Genomic DNA, 10232 nt, shown 5'->3' on the forward strand with positions numbered 1-10232 from the left:
AGGATCACACACAGGAGATAACTGTCACGAAACAGTTCTTTCTGGGCCCTATGCAGATGACACGATCCGGAATTGTGAGGAAACACTGGGGAAAAAGTCATACAGGAGAGGGTATGGAGACAGGGGGCGTGTCCAAGGGGTGCAGGTGTCCAGGGAGAGTGATTCCGGGGCGAACAATCCATGAGAGAATCCAAACGGGTAATCCAAGACAGAAGGTTGAGTCCAAGGCCAGGGGATCCATCCAGAGAATAAAACCATGAACCGGGTCTGGACCGGCGGGGCGGGGAATCAGGAACAGAAAGCTAAAACCATAACGGAGCCAGACGCAGCAGGACCCCAGGTTCTCACGAAGCAGAATTCAATGAGAAACCAGGAGTGACGTCTGCTTCTGGCTTTTAAGATGGAACGGAAATAAGAAACAGGTGCAGGTAATGGGGCAGAACAAGGAAGGGCTGGAGCGCACTTAAGAGGAGGAGTACCGATTGTGACAATAACTTTGGGGAACAGAGGAGGGCATCTTGTGATGCCACTAAGTAACTAAAAGAATACAAGTATGAAATGATACAGCCTTAATATCTCCCATTATTAAGTTCATTCTGTTTTACTGTCTTCATGTGTGAATCTCTTTGAATCTTTTTTCCTAATTACTTGAAAACAGAAATAGAATAAAATATTCCAAGAAATAATATTTTCCTCCAATCTCAGCCAAACCCCACCTACTGTACCTATTGTTGTGATTTATAGTGTGTGGGCTGTGGGCTCAGGATGAGCTGGCATATTACAGAGGATCACTGTGGGCACAGACAGCAGTGGATCCTCAGAGAGACAGTGAGAGACCATACTGTTATGAGATGAAGACATTAATAACATTACTGTACTTTTTCACACCAGCTCATATGAATATTTAGAAGTGTATATAGTATATGGACTTTATGTTTGTTATTTAAACAATATTTAATATGAACAGACAGCAAGTGAGTGAACTTACTTTTTGTTGCAGTGCAAAACCAGATACTGTACTTTTCAAATGAAAAGAATTTTCTTGAGTGTACAAAATAAATACACTCAAAAGGACAATTTAATGGTGTACTCAAGACTCAGAATACAAAAAAAAGTATGTTAATACAATTTCAGAGAAGAGTCCTTCTTCACTGAAATTAGAAATAAATGTAATCACTGGCTTAGAAGAGAAAATTCCAACAACGGGAACTCTTGTACGCTATGAGAACTATGGGGTTATTTTCTTTGCTTTATGAATGTGCTCTTCCAATAAAGAGGCAGTGATCTGTCTCCCTCTTTTGGCCAGCATTGTCATTGATAAGAAATAACCATTCTAACTAAGTGTGCATAAATTATTAGTCTTTTCACCAAAGCTGTGCCAGTGATCAAAGAATTCTGAATGAAATTTCCAGGGTGGTTACTGACAGGGACCAGAAGGGGAGGTCAACTCGAAGAGCATGAGTGAACACCAGAGGACAGATGTGGACCTGTTCCTGCAGCTGAGCTGGAGGAGACTGAGCCCTTACAGCAGAGTGCTGAAGGAATTGGCAGTTTTGCTGATGGTACAGGAGGTGCCTGAGGAGATGGTAGTGAAGGAGGTTTCCTGACTCTACAAAGCCAAAGGGCCAACATTTACTAGAAGGGGTGCTATCTGGATGCCCGTGGCCAAACTGCCGTACTAGTGATACAGTATCTCTCACTCAGAAATGCCCAGTAGAGAAGGTCCAGACCCTCTGCTGCAGGTACAAGCAGGGGCAGCTTTGGAATATGAGGGAGTAGAATAGAGCAGTATGCTGTCTGTGCATGGAAGGCTGGGATATCACAACATCAATGTCATGAAGTTGAATGACATGGCCTATGTCATGAAGAGCCTGGGGTGGTAAGGCTACACATTCTGAGGACACTGAATAGAGCAGACTCTTTCTTTCAGAAGTATGACCTCAGATCGCTATGTACTAAGCTCTACCAAGAAATTGGGGTTCCAGTTTGGCCAAACTGCACCTAGAGGAAGGATCCATTCAGCAACGACCAATTGGGTTCTGGTTCTTATTCTCAGTCCACACCTGGTCTAGGATATACCTTCTGCATGTGGCCCTGGATGTTACTGGATACTGAGAAATGGGATAAAGACTAAAGCTTCCTAAAATAGAGAAAGACAGAGAATGTGAGGATTGAACGAGATAGATGAGTGGTGAGGTATTTTGTAAAGGGGCCGAATGAGAAGCTGGAAACATAACACTGGGCAGCTAGAATTTAACAACACAGGGATATCTGAATCCTCTATAGAAGCCATTTCTGAGAGAGATGTTACTGAAGGCTGGTTGAGAGATAGGGATGGAATAAAAATGTTTATTAGACCTGTGGTGATCAATAGGACAGAGGGTGGGGCTTTCCCTTGTGTAATTTAGAATTTCTTCATGTCTCTAGAAATGCATGTAATTTTTTCTTAGTTTTGTTGATGTTGATTGTTGGAATTCGGGGATGTGCAGAGCGGGGGGTTTGCCCTCATTGGCCCAAGTGCCATTTTTTTTTCCTTATAGAAAAAGAGTCCAACCAATTTCATTGATTTTTTTCTCCACTTGATGATTTTGCTTCTGCATTTAGTATGGATCTCCCATTAAGAAAACAAAATGTTGGTCCTAAGTGATCTCATCTCAGCAAAGGTGCTTGTTGTAAAAACCAGAGAGAAAAGCAGCGATAAGCAATGTAGGCAACTACACCTGTGGAAGTCATGATAAACATTTTTGAATGGTGAGAAGATACACAGATTTTTCAGAAGGACTGTACAAAAGTAACACACTAAGGGTGTCATATTGTGCATTTTGTGTTTAAGGAAAACTTTTTACATTCACCTATTCTAAGTTTGAAAACCGATGAACTCGCCACGTTATTTCTGTATGGCTACTTACTGTAGCTAGCTAGATTTGAGATTTCCTAAAGACAATTTAGTTAACTGAGTAGACAAGACTGTCTTTGATATAAACAGCTAACATGCATATTCTTTGTTATACTGTACATATGTACAACAATGTATTCTATGTATGCCTGAATAACAGAAGAGTCTTGCCTCACAAGAATGATTTCATCGGTAAATGTTGTACAACTTAAGTATTGATGTATATCAAAACTGTCTGTAGCCTATTTACAAAAAATATAAATGCTATATGAGCAGTGATTCTATTCCATTTTCAAGTTTTTTTAGGACACAATCAAAAAATAATTCTGTTGGAATTAAATGTATAGCTTAATGTCACATCCAAACTTCCTGTAAAACTAAAAAACACAGAAATTCAAGCGGGCATTGATTTGTGTCCAGGATATTCTAATGTAACAAATCCTGCCCCCGAAAGTGCCCCTTCTCCCCTTTTGAGCCACTGCCTGCCAAAAGGTCTCTGCACGTCTCTGTTGGAAATTGTCTAAATTGAATACGTCAGTTTAATATTAAGAAAGATTAATGATTTAGTAGTGATTTAGTACGCTGTAGTTTGGGGTGGATTGTGGGTATAGATCTAGGGAGGGACTCTGTTGTGGTACCCTTGACCCTGTTAGTCCAAGCAGATTAAACAATCTGCTATAATATGTGTCTCCAGGCTAGATGAAATTGACAATAATGAAATTCTGGAGGTAAGAGGTTTCATATTACATTTGTGCATTTGATAGATAGTGTAAAAGAAATGGTTTGAGAGCAGCTGTGCTGTGTTGTCCTGCAGGTACAGGTGCCACAGTTTCATCAGGAACAGAGATACACATTAACACACAGTAGCCTCATTTTATGTGTAACGATCCGACCTGATAACCTCTGCCTAAATCAGCTTACAGCTAATAACGCATTCGTGGTAAGTTGGTATATGAAAAGTATCTCTAAGTTTATACATTTTGGCAGGATGAATTCAGAAGGCAAAACAGATTTTATTGCAAAGAAACACAACATTATCCAATATTCAAAACCATGAAACAAATAAGGCAATAGGAATATTTTTCCAAAACAATTAGAACAATTCATGCTTTGCAGCGAACTAAACACGATTATACTTAGACTGTCCTGAAAGGGATTGTGAATCCTGGGTCCTTAATGGTGGTACCTCAGTCCCCATACAAGCCTCAAAGATTCCCCCCTCCTTTGTGAAATGTCCTTATTTTTGCCGTGGATGTTAAAGACACTATCTTCATAAAAACTGAAGAAGGTCTTCCAAACTGAAAAGTGTAGTTATAAGAGCAGGCTAGGTTTTCCTGCTGTAAAACCAGTGTCTAGTTCACTTCTCCTGCAAGCCTGCCTTCTGCTCTTCCCCTTAGAGAAACTTCCTTTTACAACCCTAAACTCCTCCCCTAAGCTTGCATAGGTCTTACAAATGATAGGACCAATTAAGCAAATCTATAAACTTAATCCTGGCCAGGCTGCAATCATTGAAGAATAATACAATTCTCCAAAAAGATACAGCTACAGTGCTACAGTATGACAGCTACTCGACTTACAGTAACTAAAAGACTGAAATGAATCAGTGAGGTGATGAAACCTGAAAAACAGTGTTAAGTGCTGTAACATATTCATTCTGACCAGTGTTAAGTGCTGTAACATTCTCATTCTGACCAACAGCAACTAATATAATTTCTGGTTACTAATTGGACATTATACAGTATACACATTCCACAGTGTATACCATTTTTACCATTACCACAATTCACAAATCCTGATTTCAGTTTCCAAAGAAGTTTAGAGAACATGTCAGCTGGAATATTGAATGACCGCTATTCTTTCTTTCAAGCTCATTTCAGAACAGCATTATGTTCTGTAGCTGGCACTTTAGGGACAATTTTCACTTCATTGATCCATTGATCTATTCTCTGTGTTTTTGAAAGGCTGAGTGCGTGGAACAAAATGTGTATAATATATTTCATTGGGAATGTAATTTTTACACTCCAGCATATTGACAGTCCAACTGTAGCAACTCTGCAGCTGTTCTGAGTCTCACTTCTCTGTGGTTCCTGTTAACGATCCAGAGTAGTAGAGCTGAGGGAGGTTTTTGTACAGACATGTATCACTGTGTTACCCGCTGCTACCCTGCTGACAGTAATAATCCCCTGCATCTTCAGCCTGGACTCCAGTGATGGTCAGAGTGAAGTCAGTCCCATAACCACTGCTGCTGCCTCCACTGTAGCTGCCAGTGAATCGGTCTGGGACCCCAGAGACTCGAGTGTCTTTAGTGTGGATCAGGAGTCTAGGAGCCTCTCCAGTTCTCTGATGGTACCAGCTCAGATAATAAACCTGTTGACTAGATTTGCAGTTCAGAGTCAGTTTTTCTTCTTGGAGACTAGACCTCACTGTAGGAGACTGAGTCATGACAATCTGACTACAGGACTCTGAAAACAGACCAAAAAGAAGAGAATAATTTTAATGACCCAGGCAAATACATACAGTATAAATAACACTGATGACAGAGGTAATATAACCTACATTTATTGATGAAAAATTGACTTTTGATTACGTCAATTCAGCTGCATTATTTTAATTTTTATTTAAATAAATGTTTTCTCTAAAGAGGTTTGAAATCATAGCCTACCTTGAGCAAGTAATAGCAGCACAGTTATTACAGCTGTTGTTTAAAGCAAAGGTATAAAAAGCATCTTCCTGTATTCAAAGCCTGTCAAAGTCAGATGGCATCTGTGGTGTGGGCACTAGTGCAAGTTGAGAGGGTTGTCCCTATGCTATTAATTATTCTGATTTAATTCCTGTTGAAGTTCTCATTATGATAGTGTTGTTTATTTGGAATAATTTTGTTTTTCATTTCTTTCTTTCATTTCAGCCATATATCTGAAATCTGTTCTACTTTTGCTCTTATTTCAGCATTAAAAAAATAAAAATCCAGAGGAATATAATTATTTACATTATAAAACAGAATTAGTCTAAATAATGTTCATTTAATTGATCTGATCTAATGAGTCCAGGGGTTTCTCTCTCACCTCTTGCTGTGTCTCAGTGTAAACACTCCCCTGTACAGGACAGCAGGGCCACCCACTGCTCCTATGGTACAAGGGGTCCTGAGGGCCACAGAGGAATCAGTCAATGGGGGTTCAGTTTGGTGGGGTTTATGGAGTGAGGGAGCCACTTTTCACACAGGTCTACGGACCTGTATAGGACTTTGAGCCATCCAAAAGACAGGATCTCAGCCTCACAGGATCAGCAGCTATTGGATAAGTGTTGGCAGTCATCTGGAACTGGACTGGCTGGGAGATGACTTCAGCTGGAGACAGTGAGCATTCATGAAATATTCATGTGTCAGTTTATAAAAGTGATGGCTCTTTGAATTGCAACTCAGGCTTTCAATGAGGCTCACGTGTCAGTTGTTAAGATGGAGATTCAGGTGTACAAGGATGTAGAAAGATCTGTGAGAGTCTGAAACAAGCCTCCCAACATGTTGTTGAAAATTCTTTCAAGAAAGAGCTGTATGAAATCCTCAGATCAATTAGCTTTTAACTATCAAAAGGGGTAAATAGGACGGATGAATTCTGGGCAATGTGTACTCAGTTGGTTGTTTTCTGTTTCTATATAAGACTGTCATTGTTGGAACAGAGATTAAAATGATTTTAAAGAGACACACTTTTGTAAGTTATGAGGGTATTAACTTAAGTTTTTACTAAAAGTTTGTATTATATTTTGTTGACTATGTATTTCTTTACTTATGTCTTGTCTCAAAAGATAATACAGTCATACTGTATCTTTACATATAGCTTCCCCAGAGCTGTCAAGTTGGTGATGCCCCCACTCCCTCCCATCATATTATGATCTCTCCTAACGTCTTCCTATACCCACAAGGACTGTACTCCTACACCACTACACACACATGTAAGCCGAAATTGTACTGTCCCCTCGATAGCCCAGTAAAACTTTACCGGTCGTAATATTTAATATTTATTAATTAACCATACTATTTTTAACCATACTATTTTTGCACTGTTCCAAGAATTACCTTGCACTGTTTTTGTCCTGTTATATTTTCTCTGTTTGCCAAATTTTGCACAGTTTTGATTGCTTGATTACATGTTATTTATGTTATGTTATTACGTTACTGTTATTGCTATTGTGTTACTGTCTATTGTCTTATCTCCTGTCCTATTTATATACTGCACCCGAGTGACTAATGAGAAACACTTTTCATTATACTATGCACCTGTGTAAGTATTATGACAATAAAGTTGAATTAAATTGAATTGCTGGCATAGTTCTCAGGGAAATGGCGGAGTGACCTTTCCTGGAAAAAATTGCCTTTTCAGTTACAAGCACAAGGGGCTGCTTGTCACCCAAGCCAGCAGTAAATAAAATATATGTACTGGTCAGCTTTTTGAATTACCATATATAGCCACAATGCAAGCAGAGATTCATGTGGGAGTGTATCTTGTATCGTTTGTTTCACTGTATAAAAAAGCACTGTAAGTGTTGTCTTTTGAGTCTTGGGTTAAAGAGCAAGACTCCCATATGCATACAAAATAAAGATGACTTTCAACACACAAACTCTCGGCTGATGCCCTTTGCTTGGCACAACAAATGTCTGGGTTTTTTTTCACTTTGACATTATAGAGTACTTTGTGTTGATGAGTGGCAAAAATTCTCAGTTAAATACGTCATGGTTTCATGTTGTGAAGGGGGGTGAATACTTTTTTGGGCATTCATATTCATATTAATGATGTACTGTAGGTCCTCCAATCTCTATAACTGACTAATACTGCATTTACAAATTAAATTGCATAGAAATAGCATGTCTTTTGCCCCTCTATATAATATTTGCAGATTTCCATGAACATATCTACAGTACTATAATAATAGAGGATACTGTAAATGCTGTGAAACAATTACACGATAATATAGAAAAGATATGCAATCTAATAAAATATTCACCAGCACAGTCACCTGAAGAACACAGGCAAAAAAACAGCTTTATAATCTTTATAGAGAGGGTTTCCATAGTTTCTGCTAAAATAAGGTTTGAATATTCACAACTGGACAGCAATGCCTAACAGCTTTCTAGATTTAGAGTTTCTCCCCAGTAAGGAATGTTCCGTGGTCACTCCTTCTCAAATGTGAGTGTGACAGAGGTGCTGGAGGCCTCCTTTCCCAGCCCAGAAACTCAGTGGGTCCCAGGACTGGTTCTTGAGAAGCCCCCTGTGTTTGTTTATTTCAGACCCAGACAAGCTCTTAATCACAGGCTGATTGATTTAAGTTGTCCATGATGGGCACATTTGTAAATTTGCTTTCTGTTCCAAAAGGGTAATTTGTCATTACAGAGATTTATAATAGGTTACAGGTCTGTACCTGTTTCAGAGTTTCACTGTAGCACCTGACATGTAACCAAATGGACCTGCGGAATGAAATCCTCTTTTTGGTGTGTCTCATACTTTGTCTGGCTCCAAAGTGGGCATGTTCAATAATGTCATTCTAATTATGGATGCTTTTCTAAAAGTGTCCCTCATTAAAATTAGCGGGTCAGATATAGGGTCACTCCTGCTGTAGGCATGTCTGATACCACATCACTCCCACTCTTCTGTTCATTTACAATTCACCATGAAGTAAGAGCTGTTTAATCAGAATCAACATCCGGCAAGTTGAGGACTGACTGCCTAAAGATCTATGTGGTGATGCTGAACAGCTGAAGTTTGATAAAAGTCTGAACAAGCAAGAATATCAATAATGTTATCAACATGCACTGGAGGAGCAGAGTTCAGCTGGAATGAAAGCCAACAGACTGTGTTCCTGCAGCCCCAGGGCTGGGAGCCACTGCTCTGATTTATTTTCATGCCCAGGGAAATGTGAGAATGAGTGTCAGTGAGACTGATCTCTGGAGGGGTTCTGCCTGGGGGTACAGACCTCCAGCCTGTAGAGATCACTGTGCTTTGGAAAGAAGAGCCCAGAGGCCCTGCAGGCTTTTTGAAAGCTCCATCTTTACTTGATGAATGGATTCGGCAGATTCTCTGTCATTCACACACTGGGCCGCCCTCATGGCAGACTTCCTGGACGTCTCGATCCCCATGTGGAGTAGGGCGGTGTGTTCCCCCGTGAAGCAGACTCTCTGAAAGGGCACGAGCAGGTCCTGGTGATAATCTGTCAGTTGGAAGGGTGTGAAGAGCACAAAGGCACCTAGGCTAGACTCATCCAGGCTCCACTACTTCACCAGCCCGCCTTCATACAGAGTGCGGACGCCCTCGCCATGGATGGCAGCCAGGTCACTCAACGCCAGCTCCTGCAGGCCTCTTCACTCCTCCCCAGGAAGAACAGGGACTCATCCGACCAGGTGTGAGGCGCCAGGGGAGATCAGGGTTAAATCTGATGCTCAGTGTTGTGTCGCGCACAGCGTCCATTTGGATTTTACTGCTTTACAGTACTTATGTGCCTTGGCAGGCTTTTGCCATTCTGTGTCAGTTACGAGTTATGCACAATAAACAGCAGACCTCTGTGAAAACTGTCCCCCTCATTCCCTGGTCTATTGCGGTGTAACACTCAGAGTCGCCTTGGCCGTGCTTGTGAACAGGAGGGAGTCCGCCGCTGTTGTTTTGACTGAGTTGTCTGTTTGTGTTTGTATGCAACCTGGACACCTCCTCTGGTCTGGTTTATTTCCAAAACTCTTGAATCCAGAAGCACACAGCTGCTTCGAAGGTCTTTACTCACAGCCTGAGGCAGCAGATCTGTGCCTTCATCTCTTTTGTAAAACCTGATGGAAACAGATCAGACGGACAGATCATTTTTATTTTCCTTCCCATTTCCCAGTACTGTCAATCTGAAAGCATTGTAAATATTAATATGGTTTCTGTATTCAAATCACTAGATTTCTCAGGACTATAATAAGTCATCTCAACACTTTTTAATCAATTTTCTCTTTGTTTTAGGGAAGAGTCACCAGTTCTAATAGAAATTTAGAGCTGCAGAAATTCTCATTCAGACATTCTGTATCAGGGATCCTACTGTACTGTATAGTTCTTAAGGAATAACAATATCCAAGAATCAGGGGCTTTGCAGATGTTTGATTATTTAATTATAAAAAGTTTTGGTTTTATCTGCTTTGTTAAGAGTTGATCGAATGAGGAAGTTCGACCTTCAAAATGAAGCAAGTGAACCCCAAAACCACCAATGCAGAAACAGACAGAAGGAATATTGAAATACTTAAATAACATTAAAGGAGAAGGCAAACATTAAAGATGTGGGACACTCTGAGACAGAGATTGACCATTTGCCTGTGTGTCACCTG

This window comes from Lepisosteus platostomus, chromosome 16 (genome assembly GCF_059453375.1).
Source record: "Lepisosteus platostomus isolate fLepPlt1 chromosome 16, fLepPlt1.hap1, whole genome shotgun sequence".
Taxonomy (NCBI): domain Eukaryota; kingdom Metazoa; phylum Chordata; class Actinopteri; order Semionotiformes; family Lepisosteidae; genus Lepisosteus; species Lepisosteus platostomus.